This window comes from Schistocerca nitens, chromosome 6 (genome assembly GCF_023898315.1).
Source record: "Schistocerca nitens isolate TAMUIC-IGC-003100 chromosome 6, iqSchNite1.1, whole genome shotgun sequence".
NCBI classification, from domain to species: domain Eukaryota; kingdom Metazoa; phylum Arthropoda; class Insecta; order Orthoptera; family Acrididae; genus Schistocerca; species Schistocerca nitens.
In genome coordinates, this window is record NC_064619.1 from 66,843,209 (window position 1) to 66,849,920 (window position 6,712).

At 45.3% G+C, this 6,712-nt stretch overlaps 1 pseudogene; it reads left to right on the top strand.

The window, feature by feature from the left end:
* The first annotated feature begins 5,087 nt into the window (after nt 1-5,087).
* LOC126191921 (5S ribosomal RNA) lies at nt 5,088-5,205 on the top strand (annotated as a pseudogene).
* The last annotated feature ends 1,507 nt before the right edge of the window (nt 5,206-6,712 follow it).

The window sequence follows — 6,712 nt, forward strand, 5'->3', positions numbered from 1 at the left end:
TTCTATCAGGCCATCAAACGAGTCCTCCGCCTCACAAATGCCTTGATTGTATTTTCTCATCCTATCCGCTCTCTTCTCCGCATTTAACGGAAATCCCATTACACTCTTAATGTTACCGCCCTTGTTTTTAATTTAACCCAAGGTTGTTTTACTTCTCAATTTCACCCAGGGTTGTTTTGACTTCTCTGTAAGCTGAGTCAGTCGTTTTGAGAATCACTTCTTTTTTATTTCTTCACATTTTTCCCGCAACCATTTCACCTTAGCTTCCTTACTATTCCTGGTTATTTAAAACTGCCTCTTGCCAAAGGCTGCCTACACATTTTAAGGTTCACTATATACCCTGTGTTTGCTCTCACAAACGATTATGTAATTGCCGGCCGCGGTGGTCTAGCGGTTCTGGCGCTGCAGTCCGGAACCGCGGGACTGCTACGGTCGCAGGTTCGAATCCTGCCTCGGGCATGGGTGTGTGTGATGTCCTTAGATTAGTTAGGTTTAAGTAGTTCTAAGTTATAGGGGACTTATGACCTAAGATGTTGAGTCCCGTAGTGCTCAGAGCCATTTGATTATGTAATTGTAAATTGCTCTTGCAGCAGTGCTGTAACTATATAAATGAATTCATTTATCGTAGTGTGTGGCCTGAGGATGGTACTGTGTACCAAAACTGTTAGCCAGTGGGCAAAATAAATAGACGACTGTAGACACAAACATATACTTTCCAGGTCAGTATTGGTCGCTGCTCCACCGATAATATGTCGGGAATATGCACTATGTCCTATTTATTCCATTCGTAAATGACTTTTATTTCTGTGTTCCTTAATTTACCTAAACATTTAGGTACTTCATTCTTTCGTCGATCAACTGAAGTATTTCTTCTGTTACCCATGGTTTATTCGCGAATCTTCCTTGTATGTACTTGTTTCTTTCCAACCACTGGTCATGTCCTTTTTAGAGGTGTCTGTTCCTCTTCAACTGAACTGGCTACTAAACCATTTATTATAGCAGTATCTACAGTATCGCAGTATCAGCGTATCTCTTCTTTCCTTAGTACTTCCGCATCCCAATTCTCTGCACATTTGCCGGTCGGAGTGGCCGAGTGGTTTTAAGCACTACAGTCTGGAACCGCTCGGCCACTACGGTCGCAGGTTCGAATACTGCCTCGGGCATGGATGTGTGTGATGTCCTTAGGTTAGTTAGGTTTAAGTAGTTCTAAGTTCTAGGCGACTGATGACCTCAGAAGTTAAGTCCCATAGTGCTCAGAGCCATTTCTCTGTGCATTGATTCTTCCTAACTACTGTCAAATTTCAGCCAGGGTGCCTTACAGTCCAATATCTGTGTGACCATGATGTAATCTGTCTTGCATCTGCTCGTATCTCCCGGCCCCCACCTCCTCCTCTTGTGATTCTTGAACGGAATATTCGTTATTACTGGCTGAAATTTATTGAAGATCTCCTCTCTCATTCCTACTGCCAAGCCTATATTCTCCCCTAACCCTTTCTTTTACTCCTTCGTCTGGAACAGCATTCCAGTCCCCCGTGACTATTAGATTTTCATCTCACTATCGTGTTGAATTACCCGTTCAATATTCTCATATACTTTCTCTATCTCTTCATTTTCAGCTGCGACGACGTCATCCATCCCTGAACTGTCGTTGTCGGTTCTGATGAGAACAATCCTATCATTGAACTCTCCACAGTAACTCACTTTATGCCCTAACTTCATATTCGTAACGAATCCTATTTTCGTTATTCCATTTTCTGCTGCTGTTGATATTATCCTACACTTATCTGACCAGAAGTCGTTGTCTTCTTTCAATTTCACTTCCCGGACTCCCACTATATTTGGGTTGAGCCTTAGCATTTCCTTTTCCAGATTTTCTAGCTTCCCTACCAAGTTCAGACTTTTTACTTTTCGTGGCACGACTCGTAGAACGTTATCCTTTCGCTGGTTATTCAATCTTTTTCTCATGGTCACCTCCCCCTTGGCAGTCACTCCTGGAGAGCCGAATGGGGAACTAGTTCGTTATCTTTTGCCAATGGGGAGATCATCATTACACTTTTTCAGTTACAGGCCAAATGTCTTGTGGTTTGATATTTATTACTTGTAAGTAAATTTCCGAGCTTTCTTTCATAGCTGTGCACGTTAGATTGACTGACTGTAGGGCTATTACACTTGCACTTGGTGAAATTGCTCTTGCAAATTTTAAGCCACAAATGTGTTTCAGGTAACCAAACAACATCATATAATTCTTCATGCTTTCCCGGCGATCTTGGATATTCGGGAATCCAGCCACGCTGTTGAAATATTGTGCGAGAACGACACGAATATCCGACTGGATTCCCGAATATCCAAGATGTCAGCACCATATAATGGTGAGGCACGGAGTTGGAGTAGTCGTGTCTCGCAAATTAGCTTAATTTTTGTTAAACACAGGTGAAAACGTTTGCTATAGTACATAAAATGAGCGAGCTTACTTCCTGTTACGGCGTAAAGTCATGCGCCGGCACGCCAGTCGGGAACGATAGAGAAGAGATGGCTGTGAGAAGACGTCAGCCAATCGCACGCTGACCGACTCCTCTTTAGGACGACAACACGGCAGCAGTGGCCCCTATGTGAAGATGACATAAGCGCTGCGACCGCCTGGCTAGGCCCCAGTTGAATAGCAGCTTCAAGAGTAGCGAGTTCTATAGCAGCATCGACACTTGTTACTTTGCTTGTACTATGTATGTAGCACAGACTTGGAACTGTTTATACTGAAGAAGCTAGATTATTTCGTATGTCGCCCTTTGTTTGCGACACATGTGTAATTGCCAAGTTAAGTACTGTCTCTTTCCATTTTGTAATAAAGCTCATTAATACGATTTGTTTGAATTGTTTGCGTAGCGTACCGAGTAGGCAGGTCTCCTAGCCACCTCATGTTTGACAACGAGCATGCAGACATAATACTTCCTTCTTTCTTTTCGCTAGCTAAAGGCCAGCTCAAGAGGCCAAGTAACAGCTGGCGTCCACATCCGCCATGTTTGCGCCTCCGAGAATCGATATGATGTTTTCGCAGTATCACTTCACTTACTGGAGGCAGCCGTCAGTGTATGTACGCGCTATTATTGGCCGGTGTTATTGACTGTGCAGAACCCGCTTTTGGCCACGCACCTGTAGTCCCGTATTCGGCGACTGCATCTAACTGTCGACCGAGTGTAGCCGAGCCGCATGTACAGCGTATGTTACAGCGTAATCGTAGTTTCTGCTAGTGGTGTGCCAGAGCAGTCTTTCAGAATATGCACAGCTCTGCACAACTTAAGGGCGAGATAAATACAGTACGATAACATGTTAATTACTGGGTGGAAATAAATAAAAGAGGAACAAAAACTTACCAGAGGTCTCCAAAAGTCGTATACAGAATGCTGGACGTCACATTGCGTGAGGCGAGGGGCAAGTCTTCGATGGCTCACCTGAAGATGGCTGGCAGATGCCCAGTCGAAACATCAAAGTATGAATTAAACGACGACGTCCTGAAAGCCCGAAATTTGGTTCAACAAAAAAGAGTCAGCGCATCTGTCTGCCATGCAACAGGCTCCGGGTCGATTCCCTGCCGGGTTGGAGATATTCTCCTCTCGGGGACTGTTGTGTTGTTCTCCTAATCCTTTGATCATAATCAACATGCGAGTCACTCAGTGTTGCCTAAACTAAAAAGACTTCCAACTAGGCGGCCTAACTTCCCCATGTGACGACTCCCGGCCATCAACGCCATACGATCATTTCATTTAATTTTTCCAGCGTAACTGTACAGCCATATGGGACTGAAACCGCAACACGAGGCATTTGAAGGAACGAGAAAGGACAGTGTGGTGTGTAGATGTCAATAAAAAAATGGTTGAAATGGCTCTGAGCACTATGGGGCTTAACTTCTGAGGTCATCAGTCGCCTAGAACTTAGAACTACTTAAACCCAACTAGCCTAAGGACATCACACACATCCATGCCCGAGGCAGGATTTGAACCTGCGACCGTAGCGGTCACGCGGTTCCAGACTGTAGCGTCTAGAACCGCTCGGCCATCCCGGCCGGCGATCAGTCAACAGTTAAGGTGCACTGCGGTGGTGTTCTACATTACAGCGTGACCCGGACTCAACACCTGTATGACATCACACAGGCAAGAATCATCAGGAAACTGGAAGAAGGATGAAGTGTGACGAGCGTTGCACAGTTGTTTGGAATTGATCACAACATTGTTTGAGGTGCATGGGTACCATTGCGAACCACAGGCACTATTGCTAGAAGGAGAGGGGGGGGGGGGGTCTAACACTGTCAGCTTCGGCAGCAGATGACCGCTGCATTGTGCAACAGGTAAGCAGGGACCCACGTCAAACAGTGGGTGCAATTTCAGCCACATTTAACGGGACTGAAAGGCATCCAGTCTCATCCTCCACAGGGACAAGGCGACTGTATGGGGGTGGTCTCTTTGTCCGACGACCAACAGTTTAAATTCCAGAATGCTGATTTCCCAGTAGAAATGAACTGCATATAAGAAGGTGCTGCCGTCTCCAGATTATCTGCACTTGAAGTACCAGAAGACCGCCTAACAGAATGCCAGTGTAGTGTCGTGTTCTGAATTTCCCACAACATATACCAGTTGTCGTAGGCGAGAGGAACAAAAATCTTTGATTTCTAATAATTTCTTTCTTTAAATTTACTAAAATGACTTAAGCGATACTCTGATTACTTATTAGTTTGTAGTAGATTTTAAATCGGAGATCTGTAATGAGGTTACGATACTTCTCCTGTTCATGAACAGTGGTTTCAGTGTTAGCAACCTCTGTAGACTAAATACACTACGGTTTTGGTGGATAGGAACACTAATTAAGACTCAGAAAGGGGTAACGTATTTACTGATTTATTTTTTGCTTTTCTCTCCCAGATGGGCAATAAGAAAGGTGTTTGGACGGAAGGTAGATTTATTTGCTGCACAGAGTCATTTATGTTAAAATCAATGTTGTTTAGTTCATTAATAGAAGTGCAGTCCGCATGTGTGATTCTGTGAGTGATTACCATATTTATTACGACGTTAGGTTATTGTGTGATTCAGTGCTACAGTGCCAACGCCCTTGCCGCTGTGGTAACACCGGTTCCCGTCAGATCACCGAAGTTAAGCGCTGTCGGGCTGGGCTAACACTTGGATGGGTGACCGTCCGGTCTGCCGGGCGCTGTTGGCAAGCGGGGTGCACTCAGCTCTTGTGAGGCAAACTAATGAGCTACTTGATTGACAAGTAGAGGCTCCAGTCTCGGAAACTGACATACGGCCGGGAGAGCGGTGTGCTGACCACATGCCCCTCCATATTCGCATCCAGTGACGCCTGTGGACTGAGGATGACACGGCGGCCGGTCGGTACCTTTGGGCCTTCATTAGTTGCACATCAATAGGAAATCTATGTCAGTCCACCAGTCATCGTTAACGTTTTGTTCCTTACTAATGTCAAGTCGTCATTTCGTGCACGTGAAATGAGTTATTATTACCGCGTGTACTTAAATTTTTATTATAACAGTGTTTGGGTAATCCGATGCTCATATCATGTTTTTAATAAAGCAGGTTAATTAAATAGTAAGTCATGGCGATTCCGTTACAGACAGTAATATGAATTCCAAAAATCTGGTCCCAAGGGAAGAAGTTACTCTGTAAAGACAGGAAAGCGTTCTCATGTTGCTCGGTCATGATCCTCATACCCAGCCAAGGTTTTCTTCACCGCTAATTCTTGGACAGGCGGAAAGACTGCTCACAGATGGAGTTCGTTTACTGTTCATTTGCCATCTTAATAAAAATTTTTCATACCAGGAATGACACCTCAGATGCACACTGCTAGGCCTGAAAATTGCAACACCATGTAGGCCACAAGCAAGAAACGGCATACTGGTGTGAAGTGTACGAAGTCCTTGGTTATGGAAATAATTAAAATTTCAGCACAACTTCACAAGGCAGGTGGGAGTAATCCCATCTACGCTCTTTATAAACATAGACGACAAAAGTCATGGGACAGAGGCGTGCACGTATACAGACGGCAGTATTATCACGTACATAAGGTGTAAAGGGGCAGTGTGTTGGCGGAGCTGCCATTTGTAATAAGGTGATTCATGTGAAAAGGTTTACGACGTGATTATGGCCGCAGAACGGGAATTAACATACTTGGAATGGAGAATGGTAGTTGGAGCTAGACGCGTAGGATATTCCATTTCGGAAGTCATTGGGCAGTTCAAACATCCCGAGTGCCACAGTATCAATAGTGTGCCCAGAGTACCAAATGTCGGGCATTACCTCTCACAATGGACAACGCAGTGGCCGACAGCAGCGGCGTTTGCGTAGAGTTGTCAGTGCTAGCAGACAAGCAACACTGCGTGAAATAACCGCAGAAATCAATGTGTCCTGGCGTATCAGTTAGGACAATTCGGCGAAATTTGGCTTTCATAGGTTATGGCAGCAGACGACCGACGCGAACGCATTTGCCGCCACTACGACATCATCTGGAGCGTCTCTCCTGGTCTCAAGACCATACCGGTTTGACCAGGGCCGTTCAAGGTGCCTCTCTACGGAGCGGCGCGATTCCGCTGTTTGCTCCGGCTCCGTCGGAGCTCTGCGATCGGGAGCTGGGAGCAAATGATTCTTTACTCGCCAAGGACACCCAAGCGGTGCTGCGCGAAGGTGGCTTGTTCTCCTTTTGTGGAGGACAG